This window comes from Sminthopsis crassicaudata, chromosome 2 (assembly GCF_048593235.1).
Source record: "Sminthopsis crassicaudata isolate SCR6 chromosome 2, ASM4859323v1, whole genome shotgun sequence".
Classification (NCBI taxonomy): domain Eukaryota; kingdom Metazoa; phylum Chordata; class Mammalia; order Dasyuromorphia; family Dasyuridae; genus Sminthopsis; species Sminthopsis crassicaudata.
This window is the reverse complement of record NC_133618.1, coordinates 95,799,994-95,809,433: the sequence shown is the minus strand read 5'-3', so window position 1 is coordinate 95,809,433 and position 9,440 is coordinate 95,799,994.

The following is a 9,440-nucleotide window of genomic DNA, read 5'->3' as shown; positions in this document are numbered from 1 at the left end:
ATTTTCCTAACCTAATATCTTCCTTTGGCCATTATTTGCCATTTCTCTCTATTTCTTTCTCATTCAAAAAGTCACATTTGCTTATTATATTTCAAAGGACTCTTCCCAAGTGCTGCATGTTATTTTTACTATAGAGATATGGGAAAAGAAGTTGAAAGTTGTTAAAGCTGGAAGATAACGATTAAGCCCCAAAAGATATGATTTCTTTATAGACAAAATGAAAATATTCACAAACACCATTCTTTTCTTCATCCTGAGCCACCTCAACCCTTGCTTGTGGTATTAAAACAGTGGAAAGCATATAAAAAAGTTTAATAATAATAGCTAACATAAAGCACATTACATACATTACCTCATGGAGCCTCATGACATCCTTGTGAGATAGATATGATTATCATACCAATTTTATAAATAAAGAAACTGAGGCTGAGAAAGTTTAGGTAATTTGCTTGCAGTCCCACAGTTCCTAAGAACTTAAGGCCAACTTTGAATTCAAGTCTGCCTAACTCAAAACCAATACTCTTTATTGTACCAAGCTGACTCAATTTCAGAACTAAGAAATATCTTGCAAACTTCCCTTATGTCTGATATTTACCCTTATTCAGCTCCAACTTGAAATGGAGTAGACCATGACAACTTTTAAAATAAGGTTGAAACATAATTCAAAGGTAAGTTTGGGATCCTAAGTGCAAAGAGAGCTGAAGGACAAGGAAATTGCTACGTGGTATCCTGGCTGAAACCAGTTCACAGATGCCTGAATACTTACATTCATAGGACCCTCAAGGGGAAGGAAGAGATCAGCCTTTTTTTCTCCATGTTTTGGTATTGTTTTACTCCTGAAGTGAGCCCACTTTTTCTTTGGTTGTGCTGCCAAGGATGAGCTTTAAGTAGTTGAACTAATGATAAGTGAAAATACAAAGATATAAATGGTCAGGAAGTATAATGACTAAATCCTCACATTTGTAGCCTCTCAGAGGACCTGGAATTCTCCTTTTTTAGAAAAAGTTTTAAACCCTGGTCCTTACCCAGTTCCAAAGGAGATAATTACAATCTTATAATGATAATGATTTATTTAGCATATATTCTCCAGAAAGTTGATCCACAAACCCAATTACATATAATCCTAAAAAGAAGAAATAAGGAAACAGGCACAGGAGTGTAAAAAAGTAAGTTGAGTCTATTTTTAAAGTGGTAGCTAACTCCACCCCACCAAGTCCTGAAGAAACCTAATTTGAGCTACTGTAGTGTCTATCCACTGCAGCAAGAACAGCAGAATGTTGGTGAGAGGCCTCATTGTTCTTACAGATGGTGAAACTGAGGAATAAATAGTTAATCTCTTATAAAGGAAAAGGAAAATGTTACTTTTACAAATACGTTTTCCTGTCTTTTATCTAAATGGGCCGTAAATGTCACAAAAGAGAAAACCATTGTGGTTTAATATAAACAGGTTTTTTATGTGTTGGATTTTTTTTTTTTTTAGTCAAAGCCCATATTTGGAGTCTAGCTATAAATACCTATTTTATGTGTTACAAGGTCCAAATGCTAGCCTTCCCTCTGTAATGGAAGGTTTCTATTTTGCAGAAAGTCAAGGATTAAAACTCACTGATGACAGGGGCAAGGTTTTCCATGCAAAACAAAACAAAACAAAACAAAGCCACCTTGAAAAAAAAAGCTGTTCTAAAAGTTTGCATTGCACATTCAAGATTAATCCAATTTAACAATCCTTTATTGGATACCTACTATATACTAAGCATTGTGCTAGATGTTCTAGCTAGAAAGACAAAAGAAAAGCAGTATCTACCACTGAGGAGATTACATTCTATGATAGGAAGACAACAGGAAAACATATAACCAAATGCAAAAATATATATATTTTTAAATTCCAACAACTGGAGGGAGAAAAATAGTGTAGAAAGTAGTTCTTGATCTGATCTCTGCAAGAGCTTAAAAATTCCAAGAGGTGTAAAATATGGTCATAGGACAATATATCTAGAGCAGAAGGGATTCTAGAGACCATTAATTCATCCCCCTTCATTTTATATATTAGGAAACTGAGGTTCAAGGAGTTTAAACAAATTGTCAAAAATCACTTCTTGCTCACTGGTAAGAAAGCAAATATTTAGTAAGAGCCTATATGCTGAGGTGACATTTTCAAATGGGCCTCTTTTATAGGAAATAAGGTTCATCTTTATAATTTAAATATTTATGTTTATTAATGAATAAGTTCATAATAAAAAAAAATTATAAGTAGAAAAAAAAGAGCCTACGTGTCAGGTACTGTGCTAAGTGATTTTAAAATATTATCTCATTATCTCACAACAATTCTCAGAGGTAGGTGCTATATTATCCCCATTTTACAGTTCAGAAAATTGAGCCCAACAGAGGACTTGCTCAGGGTCAACTGACTAGTAAGTGCCCAAGGTTAGTTTGAACACTACTCTTCCTGGTTCTAGACCCAGGGCTCTATCACTATATCACCACACTGTCCCTATTAAATGCACTTCTAGGCTATTTTGGATATTTTCTCTTTTTATCCTCTATTTTACCTCCCCACCTGGGTGGCCACCATGTGATTTATGAGTGCTTCTGTCCTTGTGGCATCAATTCTTCCTTCTTTCAGATGATATAGTATGGCTTTGATCTTCTAAGCTTCAAAAGGAGGGTTAGAATGATGAGCCACTAGAAATCTGTAAGCAAATTTACCAGAAGCTAGAGAAGGAAAATCCAGAAGGAAAATCAAGAATGACCTGGCCTGTTTGACTTGTCTCAGATTAAAGACAGATAAGGAACCACCAAACTTCATCCATCAACTAATGAACTTGTGGGGCAAATTCTATTTATAAATTGCTTTAAATTTGAATGAACTCTTTTCCTCCTTCTATATGGTGGTATGGGGAAAGAGTGTGGGCCACAGAAATTGGGAAAATGCTTATAGTCATTTTCATTCTTGTGATATATCATTAAATGTACATTTGTAGAAGCTGAGTTGTTCATAAAATGAAACGAGGGCGCTAACCAACAATGGTTCATAGAATGGGGGCTTAAACTGATAGAATTAGAGAAAAATGCATTACTCCCAACTCCTCAGGGATAATTCTAAAACCCTGAGGGGAAGGTGCAGCCTGCCTCACTCTGGTCCACATTCTCACTATACCCTTAATCCACAAGACCAAAAAGAAAGATGAATAAAATTGTGTTTTAAGACCTTGATACCCTGAAGTGTTCTCTTCTCTAAAAATATAATCGTTCTCTGGGAGCAGATCTCTTGGAGAGCTTCTGGAGGCAGCCAGTTTCAGTTCAGTTCAATAGTCCCAAATACAGCCAGGAGTTAAAGTCCAACTACTTTGTTGTCTCTTCAAAATCTTCTCTCCTTCACCTAGGGCTCAGCTAGTTTTCTGGAGGCCTTCTTCTCCTTGGTTCCCAAAAGCTCTTGTCTGAATGTCTCCAGCCAGCACAAAAGTGGAAGTGGGAATGAATCAGACTCCACCTCCAAGAATGTGGGATTGTGGGTTTCTGGGAAGTCAATCCTAGTTGTGAATCTCATGGAAGTCCCCTGAAGTTCTCCAGAAGTTCTGAGAGGTTCTCACTTATGTTCCACACTGAGTATATACCAATCATTACATCACTAGGAAACCATTATTTGTTATAGGATTAAATCAATGCTAAATTAGATTTAACCATTGTCTCAATTCCACTCAGTATCTTGTTTCAAGTTCTGGCCCATAACATCTCCTTGTAGGGTCAGATCAATCATACTAAACCATGCTAAATTAGATAATTATTGTGTCTATTCATTCCAGTGACTTAGCACCTTGTAAGAATCCTAACACTACCCCAGCCATGTATGTTGCTATTCAAGTTGAGCTCTGGACATCATGGATTCTGGACTTATTGCCCATACTATTAGGCCCATATTGTGTCCATCTACGAGGGTTATGCTATCATTCACCTGGATTTGCCTGGCCATGAATTAACAGACTATTTCATGAAGACATGAACAGAAAGAGGGGGCAGCTTCATTACCATTGTTGAAAGGGAAATTGTTCATGATATCAAGAAGAAGCTGTATTATATTATTCTGTCCTTTGAGCAGAAAGAAGATGGTTACTATTGGTTCTTTTCTGTGGAGCAGAGTAAGAAGTTTCTCAATGGTCTGGTGATCACCATTGGCAATGAAGGGTTCAGATGTTCAGAGGCTCTGTGGCATTCATGAGACCAATTTCAATTCTATCATAAAATGTGAGATTGAGTTCCAAAAGGATATATGTGCATGTATATGTGAATGTGAATACCATAACCCTAGCATAGTATTCTGATATTACTACCATGCATCCTGAAATTAATAGAATGCAAACAGAAATCAAAGTCCTGACACAAAGTACAGTGAAAAAAAATTAGGATCCCAACTCCCCTTAAATGAAAATATTCAACATAGCTTGGTGACTTTATTTTGACTCCTCTCATTATTTTCCAGCAGATATGGAAAATGAAGTAGAAATGTGATGAATCTGGTCCATCCATTGTCCTAGAAAATACTTCTAAATGGACTATTGGTAGATGCATAGTGTTTGCTGCATCAGTATTCACACAGTATAAATTTGCCCTGGCAAATATACACCTCATGTTAACCTCATGAAACTGGAATAAGCCTTCACTGAAAAGACACATTATTAGGGAAATTTGTTTCTGAAGTTAGACAAATATTTTTAAATTTAGCACTTTTTAGGTTGTTGAACCATTACTAATTTGATCTTTTATATGATTTGGCCTTCTATTCAAGTGTTCTATTCATTTACATTTTTGCTGTTCAATCGTTTCTCAGTCATATCCAATTCTTCATGACCCCATTTGAGGTTTTCTTGCTTATTCAGCCTATTTTACAGATGAGGAAACTGAGGCCAACAAGGTAAGTGGCTTGTCCCAGAGTCACACAGCTTGTTAAATGAGGCCAGATTTGAATTCAGGAAAATGAGTCTTCCCAACTCCAAGCTAGGAATTCTATCTACTGCCCCCATATATAGTTTAGCATACCTTATACATACTGTTATGTTAATGTAAGCCCTGATACAGGCCATTTTTTATGAAAAGTAAAATAAAAATTAACTTCTCTCCATAGAGAATTAACCTGCAAATAAAATAGTATAAGTCTTTGGTACATTGACACGTTTTATAGTTTGGTTTCTAGAATTAGATATCTGAAAGTGAAATTTCCAACATTGAAAAGAACTGGCCTTTCTAGAATTTCTCTCCTAAGGATAGCAAGAATGAGTTTATAAATGTGCTACATTTTGGTGCCAATAAAGTAGGAATATCTATTGAGTCTAAGCTGTAGAAACTACTGCTTTGATAGTTGGAGGATTTTGCCCTTAACTTACTGTTTCTCCCTGGTGTCATGGGACTAAATTATACAATCCAAGCTGAAAAAAAAAAAAAAAAGAAAAAAGAAAAAAGAAAAAAAGAAAAAAAAAGTGTATTTGCACAGTATATATATTTGTGTATCTGGGGTATATTGGGTGTTTTCAGGACTAGTGGCTCTGGTGTAAGGGCCTGCCAACACCTTTCAGGGCTCTTCTCTCATGTCCACCTGATTCACCATGAAGGCAGCTGAAAGAGATACCATTGAGTACTCAGAGCTTGATCAGGCATCCACTGCATCCCTGGACATCATCAGTTTTCCTGTCTTTTAACTTGCCCCTGGACTTCGATGACTCTGGGAGAGAGTGAAGTTGATGACTGTGCAATTCTGCCTCATTTTAATTCACATATGAGTCAATACATTGCCTGGGATGTCATTGATTTTCTTCAAAAATAAAGGACCCCCCCCCACAAAAAAATTTTTGTTCATCTGGTTAATTTTTTTGCCTAGTGCCTTAATATTTCCACATGAGAGTAGAAAACTATAATTTTAAAGTCATCTTAAGAGTTGAGAATTTTAATATCCAATGCACATGAAAAAAATAAGTATCAGAAGAGATTGAGCCTGGGCCTGGGCCTTCTGATTGCAGAGTTAGTGCTGTTTCTGCTATCGCACACTGACGAAAACATATGAGAGAGAGCTTGTGAGAAGGCACAAAGGAGGAACAAGGGTATATTCAGGGAACAATCACTCCCCTTTTGTAGAGTTCTCACTTGTAATGATGAGGAAAGGGTTAAAGGGGAGGAACTAGTTTCAAGCAAACTGTCCAGTGTTAAAGGGGAGATTTTTTAATAGTTTGGGAGAAAATAAAAGAACTAGAATCTAAGAGAATGCTTGCTCATCAACTGAGGAATGGCTGAACATACTTGCAGCATACAAATATTATGAACTATGATTGTGAAGTAAAATTTTAAAAAATTATTTCAGAGAATTCTAAATATTATGTAAAATGATAAAAACAAAGAAAAACTTTGTAGAAACAACTTTGAAAGATAACTGTTTAATGGTCATTAAACTAGACATGTATCAGTATGATGAAGCATGTTTCTTACTTCCTGATGGACTTGAGATGCAGGAGATAATATATATTTTTGCACAGCTGGGTGGTCTCTTTTGCTTGACCATGCTACTGAATAAGTTTTGGTTCTCTTTCTCTCTGTATGTCTCTGTATGGTAATTAGGGGTGGAAGGCAAGGCAATGATTAGCAACAGTGATGGAAAGAAAAAAAAATGATAGAAATGTTTAAAATGAATAGATGTGTGACCCTGGGCAAATCACTTAATCCCAATTGCCTCAGTAATAAATAAATACATACATACATACATAAGTTAACAAATAAATTAATAAATGAATGAATGAATGAATGAATAAATAAATAGATGAATAAATGAATGAATGAATGAATAACAAAATAAAAATACATAGGAGAGAGAACAGAAGAAAGTTAAGATGACAGTTTTGAAAATAACATGGAATTCTATGTAGTTTTTCTTTAAAGCATGGGTATGAAATGAAGATTTGTGGTTTACACATAACCCTCTTTTGTGATCCTGCTATATACAAAAATGCTCTTTTTTCTGTGTTTAAGTTTAAAACTTTAAAAAATTTTAAACCATTAAAACATGAATGAAACTTGCAATCGACATTTTTGATTAGTTCTGAAAATACAGCAGGAAATACTCTTAGGACTATTAACTTTTAAGGACAATTGAGGCAATTTTCTTTGGCTCCAAAGTTCATTATTAGTTTGCTTCTATTTGATTGCATAAAATTTGTTAGTTGAAGTCATATTGTTTCTGTCTTGGGAGAGAACTTTTGCATTTTAAAAAGAAAATGTTGAGATACATTAAGTTTTTCAGACCTAAAAAATTGAGGTAGGGAAGAGTAAAACAGTCTCACTCTGAATAAACAAAACCAAGTTTGCAGCCATCTGGGACATTAAGAAAAGCTATTGGAACAGCATCTACATTATTTCTGAAGAAATCTATGAAGCTTATACCTTTCTAAAAAGTAGTTATTCCACACTGAAATCACCTCTAAGCACCAAAGTTATTCTTTGAGTTATTGTTAGGAAGAGAACAGTGGTATACAATTTGTGAATGGCAAAAAATTCCATGCCATAAATCTGGCCTTAATTAAAAGCCAGATTATATTTATCTTAAATGAGATAATTCCCATACATTTCTATAACTTCATAACATATTTGAGATCTCATTTCTGAAACATTAGGATGCCTATATTTTGTATTCAGTCCATGTTTCCACATGATTTAGGTAACAAGTAAAATTTACTTTTAGACTTTCTAGTTGCAAGAATCTTTGTAGTTGGAGTACATATCCACTTCTTCCCTCTCCACCTCCAACTAGATAAATGTTTGTTTGATTTTTCTTTCCAGGATCACCAGGAATTCCTCTCATCTTGAAAAAAAAACAGCAGTAAATTTTCCAGTTGCAAACACACCACACTTGACATTACAGGGTAAGCTGATTTACAGATGTTTTGAAGATAAAAACCAACAAATCAACACCTGCTAAATTCTGTAGCCCCTTGATTCTGTATTATCCAAGTTGATTATGGATCAATCAACAAGCACTTAAGTGCCAACTCAATGACAGGAACTGTACTACAACATAGGGATATAGACAAATAGGAAACCAAGACAGTCCTGCCCTTCAGCAGATTTCATTCTGGGAGGAGGAATACATATGTTCATAACTATATAGCAAGTATAAAAGATAGTGATAAAAGAGAGACAGAGGGAAAACAAAAATTGTAACAAACTGGAATTATCAGCATTCTTCAGGTGTTGGTTTGAGTAAGTCCTAAAAGTACAATATAGTTATCAAGTCTGAAATTTTCACATTTTATCCAACAATCCAATCAGGCCCTCTCATCATCTGCCTGGCATTGACCTGTTCTTACTCATCGAGATCAGCACCCTACTGAGGTATCCTGAAAACCTATACCTTCATACCTGGGTCTTCCAAAATCCAGCCTTCTATCCTTGGAGAAATTAGTCTATTCCTCTTCAGAGTTCCTCTAAGCTACCTTAATTGTTAACTTTCCCCTGCAACAATCCTGTGAGGTAGATCACGAAATAACTCCCCCTTCCCCACTTCTGCATTTCTATCTGGAAATCCAAGAATACCACCTTATTTCTTAATTATAAATGTCCAGTCATAGATAAGTTGAAATAATGAGCATAAGAAAGTAATTAAATGGCAATCCATTGTCAAAATAAAGATTATGTGATAGTGACATATTTTCAAGAGAAAGGAAGTCCCATGTTACAAAGTCTGATGAAATTATTTACATTTTCTGCCCAATTATTTAAGATTTTCTTATGAAAAGTCTTTGCTACTTTATCTGAATTTCTTATTACAAATTGTTCTCTTTACTGATATCCAGTCCTTAACTGGTTGCTTAATCTATCCTATAATATACCACCACTTTCAGAGTATTCTTAGTATTAAAAATAAATAAATAAAAAATAAAACTTCCCTCAGAGAAATTCACAAAATGTATCATGAAACAGTTTGTGAAGTAACATCTAATATGAGGGCCAATGCTAATTTAAATCTATTTTGGACCAGAACTCTGAACTTGAAACAAGGTGTTAAGTCAGTGAAATTGATAAAGACAATGGTAGTTCAGTACATGTACTTAATACTTAATATAGTTCTACAAGATTCACCCCTATGATAAGAGAACATATAAGCTTGGGCAAACTCAGCCAGAATCAGAACTAGGGAAGACAGAGACAGTGATGGTGGTCCTCCTGCCTCCCCCACAGAAACCAAGACACATTCAGGAGGACCTCAAGAAAGCTGGCCCAGGCCCCAGGCAAGGAGACAATAAAGGATTTGGACTTTAACACTTGGCTACACTTGTGGTGATTACTCTGCTGAAATGAAGGTTGCTCCCAGAGACCCCAAGAAAACCAAATCAAGGAGAACATTATATAAATCAACAACTAAAGAGTGAGGAGAAAATAATTCTTAATCCAGAGGATCCATTATTTAA